Source organism: Anarrhichthys ocellatus, unplaced genomic scaffold, assembly GCF_004355925.1.
Source record: "Anarrhichthys ocellatus isolate YVR2014 unplaced genomic scaffold, GSC_Weel_1.0 scaffold98, whole genome shotgun sequence".
NCBI classification, from domain to species: Eukaryota; Metazoa; Chordata; class Actinopteri; order Perciformes; family Anarhichadidae; genus Anarrhichthys; species Anarrhichthys ocellatus.
The window spans coordinates 72,601-83,432 of NW_022280128.1; the positions used below are offsets into that span (position 1 = coordinate 72,601).

At 43.8% G+C, this 10,832-nt stretch overlaps 1 protein-coding gene across 1 annotated transcript in view; it reads left to right on the top strand.

The window, feature by feature from the left end:
• The first annotated feature begins 3,923 nt into the window (after positions 1-3,923).
• Positions 3,924-10,832, top strand: part of LOC116399031 (transcription regulator protein BACH2-like) — a 69,807-nt gene continuing 62,898 nt past the window's right edge. Inside the window, exon 1 of the mRNA XM_031875860.1 lies at positions 3,924-4,177. The gene's annotated coding sequence lies outside the window, so the exon portion shown is untranslated. The remainder of the gene's footprint in view (positions 4,178-10,832) is intronic.

A 10,832-nucleotide genomic window follows, 5' to 3' on the forward strand; every position in this document is an offset into this window, starting at 1 on the left:
GTCTTGTGTCAAGAGTCAGAGTCAGGTCTCAAGTCTTGTGTCAAGAGTCAGAGTCAGGTCTCAAGTCTTTGGACAAGAGTCTGCGCCAAGTGTCAAGTCTTTGGTGAACTGTCTGAGCCAAGTCTCAAGTTTCTTGGCAAGTCTTTGCCCAAGAGTCCAAGCCAGGTCTCAAGTCTTTGGACAAGAGTAATAGCCAAGTCTCATCCCTTGGTACTCTTTGATCAAGAGTCCCATGCCAAGTGTAAACCAAGTCTCAAGTCGTTGGTCAAGAGTCTGATTCAAGTCTCAAGTCTCCGGTTCACAGTGATGCACTTTGCTTTTCATAATGATCATCTTGAATTTAGCTATGCCTACAAGTAATTTTATTGATAAGATCACTTTAATACATCATAATTGCTAGCTGCCTTGTTGTTGCCTTATTCTGCTGTTATCTTGATAACATGTAGCCTACAGAACCACTTGCTTTGATATGAAGTGCACTGCATATGATTTGCAAAGGCACCCAATACAGAGTAAAGATTCCTAAAGTATCTGCATCTGTTACACGCTCCTGCACATTCCTGCTCTACAACATCAGGAGGATTCGCCCCTTCCTCACTCACCTTCATTAACAGGTGCTAATCCAGGCTCTTGTCATCTCCCGCCTCGACATCAGACCTCTGGAGCTTGTCCAGAAAGCTGCAGCTCACCTGGTGTTCAATCGCCCCAAGTTCTCCCACACAACTTCCCTTCTCCGTTCTCTACACTGGCTCCCTGTAAGAGCTCGCATCCAGGGCAGTGCCTACAGGGCAGTGAAAGGAACAGCTCCTTCCTATCTCCAGGCCATGGTCAAGCCCTACACCCCCGCCCGACCTCTTCGCTCTGCTGCCCCTGCTGCGGTCACGGCTTTTTTCTGTCCTGCCCCCAGAGTTATGGAATGATCTCCCCACTGACGTCAGGACAGCAGAGTCACTGCCCATCTTTCATCAGGCTGAAAACTCACCTCTTCAAGAAGTACTACCTGAGCCTTCCACTTAGTACTTATTGTATTCATATTAGTTTGTTGCACTTATTGTATTCGTATTACTTTGTCTCTGTACTTTTGCTCTGGTTTATGCTCTTATATGCTTGTTTAACAAAGGAGATGCACTTATGACTTCTGGTGACTAGTAGTGGTCTTGAATACCTATGTTGAATACACTTATTGTAAGTCGCTTTGGATAAAAGTGTCTGCTAAATGACTGTAATGTAATGTAATCTATGAAATTATTCTTAACAGCATAAAGAATTATTGTGGGAATAATACGCAATCGAGGCATTGTTGAGTGAAGTATGGTAAGCCTATATACAGAGGGAGACCTTTGTGTCGCACGTTAAGCCCAACAGGACTGTTCTATCCACCCATATTTGCTCTCTCCCTACGCCTCTCAAAAACGATTGTTTTCTGAATAAATAAAAACTGTTAGCCGACTGAGTGAAAGCAAAGATAAGTTTCACAACTGACATTCTATCTAAAACAAATAGCAGCCGGGTATTAGAAAAAAAAAAAAAGCTGATTTCCAGGCAAAGAAACCCTTGCTCTGTACAACGAGAGGATTCTGTAAATACATCCGAATGTTGGCTGTCGAGCTGCATTGTGGATAATGTGGAAGATTTTTTAACAAGGAGGAAGAATGCATTGAGCACCCTGTAGTAAAATTTGAGCTTATCAACAGCCAATGGTGTATTATATAGAATTAACACTGTCGAGTAAACTCATTTTAATCTGAATGCAAACACAAATCTTTTTTCTGTATCAACAAACCACCTCTGATGTGTATGTGTGCCTTCACGAGGCTACCAGCTAGCTCTTTGTCTTTGTCGTTCCAACCCGATCAGGCTACCCGTGGATCCATCCCTAAGAACATCACGTCCCCCCGCTGAGCTGATCTTAGCTGCCAGAGGAGCTGTACAAATCAGTTCTGGCTATTTATAACAACTTGACATTGAGAATGTGGGCTGATCTGAATCCAGCCGCTCAGAATGAGGCCCAAGAGGTGCCTGGCTGTGGCAAACTGATAAAATATAGCTCTGCCAGCTCCCGCAGGATTACAGTCTGTATTAGAAACCGTATCGCACCATACTGTCCTGTTCAGACTGGCCTCAGCACACTGCAAATGGCTTCAAATACATGCAATTCGATTCAATAAGTAATCACTCTTCAGTCAGTGTTACGGTCGGATTTTAATGTAATGTAATGTAAGTGCCTTGTGAGATTATGGAGACTACTCATTTTGAATTTCATGCGATCAAATAGTTCAGAATTAGACTTGAACATTGTGAGGTTTTTTCTGTCAGACAAAATAAGCAATTTTCTAGCATCATTTAGCATCTTAGTGTATCAGTATGCAAATGTTTTCTGCTTAGCGCTAAACACAAAATGCAGACCATGAATGTCTGCACAATATTTAATGGAAATCCATTAAAAAATTGCAGGGATATTTCAGTCTGGACCAAATTGCTGGACCGACCAAAAGAAAAAGCAACAGACATGACCATCTCCAGAGCTCCGCTGCGAGCATAGCAGTAAATGCGGGCTAAACCTGACCCAAACTGCCTGTTTTTAAATGCCACAAAGACGAGGCCTGGTCTAAATGTATTATTTTCCCATACAACAAAACTGTACTGTCAATTACATTTCAAAGGAAACACATTTTCTCCCGACGTATCACAAATATGTTTCTAATCAAAGTCCATGAAAGTCTGCGAGGGGAGGAGTCAAAGTGGATGGATGGGTCACACAAACACAGGACTTTCACCCAAGAGGCCGCAGTTCATGTCTAGAGTGAAACCAAAAGTTAACATTGACTTATTTTAATTTACGTGTATCACTTAAATAATGTAACAAAGGTACTTATTTTATGCCAAACCATGATGCGTTCACTAAACATAACCAAGTAGTTTTGTTGCCTTAACATAACCACGTAATTTTGTTCTATTTTTGTTTTGTTTCACTTTCCAACTTTAACCACGTTTAAAACTGTGACCATAATCGGGGAGAAAATATGTTTCCCTCAAACAGTAATTGAGAATGCAGTTATTTGGGTGCCACGCCATTGTTCGGCCCAATGTTATGAAACCCCAATAGTCCGAGAACTGTCCCATGGACAGAAAGCCCATTTGACCGACAGCCTGTTATCCTGAAAACAAACGCTCATAGTTACAATAAATGTACACTTTCTAACTATTAGGCAAAGATGTCATTGGACCTTCACGGTCGCAATATTATTCCGTCCATGGGAAAGGCATGACAGCTTGTGAAGTGCTGGTGTGCAAAAAAAGTCACGGTGCTTCAAATTTTGTAAAATGCAGAAGTGGGGGTAGCCTACTGCTAACCGGTGAGTAGCGGCCCACTTCTAGCACTGATTCTTGTACCTCACCCTTCTTCTTCACCCTCGGATATTTGTATTGTTGCGGTTTCACGCACTACTTCATCAACAATCCTTCAACAGCATCGTGGGCCAGGGCATCCTTGAGGGATATGAGAGATTGTGAGACATACGGGGCCACCTTGAAGTGGTTTCTATTTCAGGGTTTTCTAGCTGGCTGTCCTTGAGGGTGTTTCAAAGGTCCTCCGAATATTAATTTCACCGCTTTAATAGAGCAAAACTTAGTTATAATGAATTGATTAGTCAGTAGTTAGGGAACTTTTGATTAATTAATAATTTTAGTCGGTTTCAAGAAAAAATGCCAAACATTTTTCTTGCCTTTGTAGGCAATTAGTGAATATCTTCAGCTTGTGGACTTGAACAATACAAGCTATTTGAATCAATCTGGGCTCTGTAAAATTATTTTCTGACATTTTATTGACCAGACAAATAAGCATTTTATTAAAAAACAATGATCTTCACCATACTTAACAGTTGAGTAACGTGTGTAGCAGTCAGTGCGGTGAGGAGCAGGGGGGCTCGGCCGGTGTTGTGAATGAGGGCCATGACGTCAGGAAGCCAATGTCAACAATGCAGCTCCTAGAGGAGAAAAGGCGTTTCATCCGAACACACACACGGAGACCGTCCACCACGCACCGACTGATGCCCACGGGCCGTTAAAAGGAGCGGTTCTGGCTGTCGTGGGGCTGCGGAAATAAAACAAAAGAAAACAATGCGGACTCACTCTTATTCCTGAGGAATTGATCGCGAGACGAGCAGGAAAAAAACGGGTAAGTCGGTCCCGTCATTGCAAGGATAACAGCAACCATTGGGCTTTACTACGCTTGAATAACCCAGACTACGGGATCCCCTGTCAGCCGTGGATTTGCTTCTACTAATCTGTCTGCCTCACAGTAGTGGTGTTGCGTTCACGGGGGGGGGGGTTGCTCTGTTACTTATCTTTCTTGTCCTGAGCTGTGTGCTTACCTGATGACCGTGGTGGTGTTCGCGCAGGTTAGCGAGGATGCAGTACAGCACTACTAACAAAGTGCTTTGTGTTTTTGTGGCTGTTTTGCGTTTTTTTTGCCAGCGACTTTAATTGCCAAAAAATAAACACTCAAAGAATGAATATTGATAGTAGCCGACTGAAAGTAACGTATGGTTATGGTGCCTTGTTTTGTGGCGTCATTATGACAGACCGCACGCGTCGGTTAATTCTACAAGGAAGTTGTCGGGTCTTTACATTAGTCCCTCGTGCTTTTTTATTTTAGCTAACCACATCCCAAATATACGATGAATCATACAACATGTATCGATAGAAGACTAAACGAGGGGACACACATGTTTTGCACGGGAAACAAATGCAACAACCGGGGCTCGCGCTCCTGTCATGCTGCTGGGGGAGGACAAAGGACCCAGCCTCCCACCCCCTTATTCCCGCCTCAGCCGCTGAAACAGACAGTTCGGTAAACAGCGACCACGGAATAAAGCAAAAATTCCCGTGTGGGCTGTATCTTGATGTGTGTTCGCCGCTACGTTCCGCTACGACAATAATGTACGCGTCAAAAATAAGCGAGGTGATATTGCCCGGTGCCTACATGACAAATTGCGACCTTAAAGGTCTAAAAATAGGAGTTACTGAGGTCTTCTTATCACTACAGCCTGATAAATGTAGTATGTAGAAACGTTTTGATATTCTATTAAAACCCAAGCCTTCAATGTATATTATTCCTGGAGTTAGTGGCTGCTTGTATGACTTCTGTAAGCCACTGTAAACATGCCTTTATTGTGAAGAGATTAGCTCTTTGTCGTACTTCCTACAAATCCTTTTCCCATCTTCCACCTCTCTCCTGATGGGGAAAAACCAGCAGCATCAGAGTATGTGCAGCACTGGCTTGGTGGTGGTGGTGGGGGGGGTTACATACAGTTCAGCTGAATGGAGAGGAGAGGTGACTTGAGCCAATGAAATATTTACCACCGCTGCCAGTTCCAGACAGTTATCTTGAGCAAAGACCGATATCTCACTGCTGCTTTGGCTGAAGATATCGCCTCTGTTATTTGCTTAGTTATGCTCATAATATAAAGAGATCTTAAATAAGGAATTATTAAAGGGACAATCAAACAGATTTTACCTGTCGAGGTCAGGGTTGCTTCTCGTGGAGGGACACTTTCCATCTTGTGACAACGGTTATGTAATGTCTCGTGTGGAGCTCTGTCAAGTCTGAGAATACGCAAATGATGTCATCACGGTCATCTCAGTGTGCAGATTCATCGCAGAGAAGGTGCTTTGCAAAGCGGGGGTGAGGCCTTTAAAAAAATAATAAAAGTCATTCACCTGGCTGGGAGGGGCCGGACAAAAGATGTTATTGAGCTGCATCATGGGAGGTGTGTGATACAGCATACATGACCCATACTGAGGACCAGAGGTCAGAGGTCATGGAATTCTACCATATTTCTTAAAAACGGTCTCAAAGTACAAATCTAACCTGGATGTCGCTTCACAGCATGAGGGGACCGGGTTGGAGTCCTGGGCTATCAGGAGTTTGCATGTTCTCCCAGTGGCAGCGTGCGTTCTCTCCGGGTTCTCCACAGTCCAAAGACATGCAGCTTGAGTTAATTGATGACTCTAAATTGCCCGTAGATGTGGATGTGAGCGTGTTTGTCTGTCTCTGTGAGTCAGCCTAATGTCAGCTGGGATCGGCTCCAGCAACCCCCCCGACTCTGAAGAGGATAAGCAGTTAAAGATATTGCCACTGGATGACACCTAAGTAAGACTGAAAAAAAAGAACAGAGAAGCCAGAGTCTGCTCGAGTCCAAGTCAAGTGGTGTGATCTTATTGATTACGTGTGATCCTGTAGTTTAGTTCAATAAGGTGTCTAAGGGTGTTTTTAGAGTATGGAGATGCATGTATGGATGTGTTTGGTGTTGGCAGAGCGTGTAGTGCCATTTATGTCACTGTGTGTGGGTTTGTCCATGTGCTGGCTTTGCTGAATGGAGGGACAGTCGGAGGTTTGCGTCCTGCGAGGAGTGTGAAACGTGTTTTTTTTTTTCAGAGGTCCGTGCGGAGGCGCTCAGTGCTGAAAATAACCGCGTTGAATCCGCCGCTCTCCTGTAACTCCTGACCAACTTCGACTCATTCATGAAGTGAATCAAGTCTGACCTGTTGGTGAACTGAGGCATTAAAACCCAGGGTCTGTTACGTGATACTAGACCATTGGTTTTGTCTAACATGGCTGTATTCAATTGTTTCATTGATGATGAATTAATAATTGTTTAGTATAGATGCTAGTATTCAGCATAGAAAGTAGGGAAGAGTGACAATCACAGTTTCCCTTTGTCTTCAGATATGAAAATGAGTTTACTGAGATGTAAAACGGATAAAAACAGTCATTTCATTTTAAAAGCAGCAAGTATTTGGTCTAAAAAATGCAATTATTTAAATTGACCATTTATTTTCTGTTTGACACCTGATGTGGGGGCCACATCAATGCTACAGTATTTATTGCACCTGTGCTTTGCTAGCTGTGAGTCTGTCTGCAGTAAAACTGTTCCCCTGCAGAATAAAGAAATACATTTGAAGAACGTGACATTATTATTGTTTTAAATGTTAAAGCATGTAACATCAAATTTGATGCAGGTCAAATTTCACCATCTCCTTATATATGGAAATGTTTGCATGCACCATGTGTGACATTTACGAATGCGGCTACCTGCAGATTGTACAGGTCTGCTAGTGTGGGCTCTCTGCTGTCCAAGTCCGTTTTAGAGTTCATCAAGGACTGAGACAAGAAGGGAGTCCAGTAAGAGATCTGTGCAGCTTGTTCACAACCTGATTCTGATTTTCACTCCCACGCTCCCCTCTTTTGTCTCTGAAAGCACAGCGGTGGGTCAGCCATGAGTGTGGAAGCAGGAATGTGAAGAGAAGAATATGGAGCGTGCTTTAGAGCTCTGCCTGCTTTCACACCTTTGCACACCTGGCCGATCGCCAATTAAAGCAGTCAGATCGACCCTGTGTTTTAAAAAGAACAGACTATCTGAATTTGCACATCTGAAAGTGTTTGTTACCAGGAGGCAACCTCCCCGGTTCTGGGAAGTGAAGCCAATGCTGAAGTGCCTTAAAGCTGCATTCTCTCTAATGTCCACCAGGGGGCGACTCCTCTAGTTGTATAGAAGTCTATGAGAAAATGACTCTACTTCTCTCTTGATTTATTACCTCAGTAAACATGAGTTTATGGTCTCAATCTCTAGTTTCAAGTCTTCTTCAATACAGCATGATGTTCATTTAGTACATTATTTAGACGTATACAGCGTCTCTACGTCACTCCTCCTCAGTCTAAATATGGTCACTTCTGTTCACTGGTTGCATAAAAACAAGATGGCGACGACCAAAATGTTGGACTCGAGGCTTCAAAACATCAGTCCACAAACCAACAGGGTGAAGTCACGACGACTACGTCAACTTCTCATACAGTCTATGAACCAACCTGAGAGGAAGTCGCCCATGTTGGGTAACATAAGTGCAATACAGAGTGGACAGAGATGAAGATGAATAGAAGTGCAGAGGGAGAATGACGTCTTCTCATTCGTTGGCTGGTCATATGTTCAGTCTAGCAAAGCTAAACCCTTTGTTGCGCATCAACACTTTTCTCCTCCCATCTCTACTGCCAAAAATCCCTGAAAATCTTTTTTTTTTAAAAAGAAGTCTTTAAAGTGACATTGCTATGTTTTAAAGGGGTTAAACACAGCTAGCACTCTTTGTACCCTGCGTCTATTTTCATCCTCACTACGTCATGTGAGGACATACTCCCAGAGGGGGATGGGTGTGTGTGTGTGCCTACTCACATGTCCGTACTATATGTCAGTGTTTGCTGAATGTCTTTATGCACATCTGATGGTGTGCTTTCACATTTGCTCAGTCAGCACCAGTTAGTGGTGTTTTCAGGATGTTCATCACGTTGTGTGTGTGGGCCTCTTGCCCAGTGACACACACACACATACGCACCACACACACACACGCACGCACCACAACAGGCAGACGAGTGAACACAGTGAAGTGTGAAGCGGAGCACAGGGCCGAGCTAATCATAGTGAAGTGTCTGTCAGGAGGCCTTACTGTACTCTGCTGTTCCACATTCTTCTCTCTGCATAACCAAACTTACTCTACAATTTAGTCTTTCGAAATAAACAAGGCTTTGTGAAAAATATCATCTCGAAGCACACTTTCATTCAAGTTTTTTTCTTTAAAAAAAGCAAATAAATAAACAAAAACAAAGTAGAGGCCTCCTCTCAACCCTCCCAACTCTGTAGTCATCCAGCATCATTGAAAACAATGGGAATGGATTGAATATTTGCAATGTGGAAGATTCCATCATTCATAAAGATAACAACAGAGAAAATACTAGACAATGAAATGGGCACCTTTTAATTTGAAATATCAATTTAAAATGAATAATTGAAAACAAATGAATTTAAACACAAATATATTCAGGCTTGCAAAGGAAAAGGACCTAAATGGAAAATGCTTCAATGAAAAAGGGTTTCGTTATTTGTATTCTTACTTTGGTGTCATCCAGTGGCAGGATCAAGAATGACAGTGATGTACTGTTCAGGTGTAGCCATATTTACAGTGGTTTACTGAAAGGGGCATTCCGGCAGTTTTGTTTAGCATACCATCATATCTCATATTCATGGAACTTTATTTCTTTTGTACAAGTCCTGTAAAGAAAATAGTCATGCAGTATTACATGCATGATAAAGAAAGAAAGGTTGAATATCCTGTAAACAATTTGATTTGGCTTCAAAATATTTACCCTAATTATTTGTTTTCAGATGCTTTAGAATCAGGAGGAAAATCAATAGTCCATCTTTGTATAAACCCGGACATGCAAATTGTGTTTTATCAGTGAATTATTTGTGACTGTTTTGATCGCACCGCCAAATTACAAAAATCCAGATGTGCAGGCCGTGCTTACGCCATTTTCTGACCACCCGCCGGCTTCTAGGGGGAGTATGAACTGAGCTTTAGCCTCTGGAAGTATTTTATTGTGAAAAACAATTGTGCAGAAAGTGTCGAGCTCTACAACAATCGAATCATGAATGATTAAATTGAATAACAAGTGACTGGAAACTGTTTGAAAAAGAGAAGAGGGAGAAGAGAAGGTATGACGTGTTGTGCTGGGAACGGATTTATTCCGAATTTATCCAGACAGCCGCACATTTTGAGTCCGCATTGATCAGGTAACGGGCGAAATGAGGAGCAAGGACGGGTATTGTCATAGACGAAGCACAGTCCGGCACTGAGGCACTGACCCTGTTCAGTGGAGACTCTGTCACGCCTTGCGACGACCACAAGGGAGGGAGCCCATGGGCTAACCCTGACCGACATAGTGGATGAAGCGAGCCTCCCGCGTCACGTCAAACATCGCGACAGGACTCCTGTGAAGGGCAAAAAAACGAGGAACGCAGCTTAACCCAGTACGAACATTATCCTGCACACACCGGCGTTCGATGAAAGACAGAATGCATTGTCCTGATTGCTTCAGTGTGATGAAGAGAGCTTGTTGTCTTCCTGCGAGGTTCCCTTCTTTTTCTTCCTCTTCTTCTTCTTCTTCTTCTTCTTCTTCTCTGCTGCTCTCTGTCAGAGAGACTGTAATGCATAATGCACACTCCCAGCACTGTTATATTTGTACAGCATGTGCAGGTGAGGGGAAGTGATGGAGGTGTTGCGTGCGTGTGTGCGTGCATGCGTGATGAGTACAGACTGTCCCAGGAGGCGAAGCACAGCTCGAGGGGCAGACAGAGGAAGCTATGCTCACGGTGTCTGATGGATCTCTTTCTTCTACCTCCATATCTCTTTTCCCTTCCTCTCCGATTGTCCACGCCTCCCTCTCTTTCTCCTTCTTATATTCTCACTCACTCTCTCGGCACGTCTATTTTTATCGCGCTCTGCTTCAGCGGCACCGGGGGATGTGCGCAGAGGTAGTGTGAAGCGGGGCTCTCTCTGTCTCGTCTTTTTTCATCAATAAATAAATGTTCTGCACGCCGGATCGCACAGTGCGGCTTTAAAAACTGCTCGTTGTTTCTGTATGGGCAGCATGGAGGGTACAGTGCAACAGCAAATTATGTTTTAAGATTATTTAAATTCAACTTCAGCTCCTCCGTGAATCGCCACCTTATCATGGTGGAGGAGTTTGAGTGGCTCAGTGATCCTGGGAGCTATGTTGTCCGGGGCATTAGCCCCTGGTAGGGTCTCCCAAGGCAAACAGGTTTCAGGGGAGAGCCCAGACTAAGAGCGGTTCAAAACAACCCCTATGATAGTTAGCCCACGGACTACAGCCACCTCGCCCGGACCAGGGAAACCGGGGCACCCTCCCGGAGCCAGACCCAGGAGGGGAGCTCATAGGCGAGCGTCTGGTGGCCGGGCCTTTGTCCATGGGGCCCGGTCGG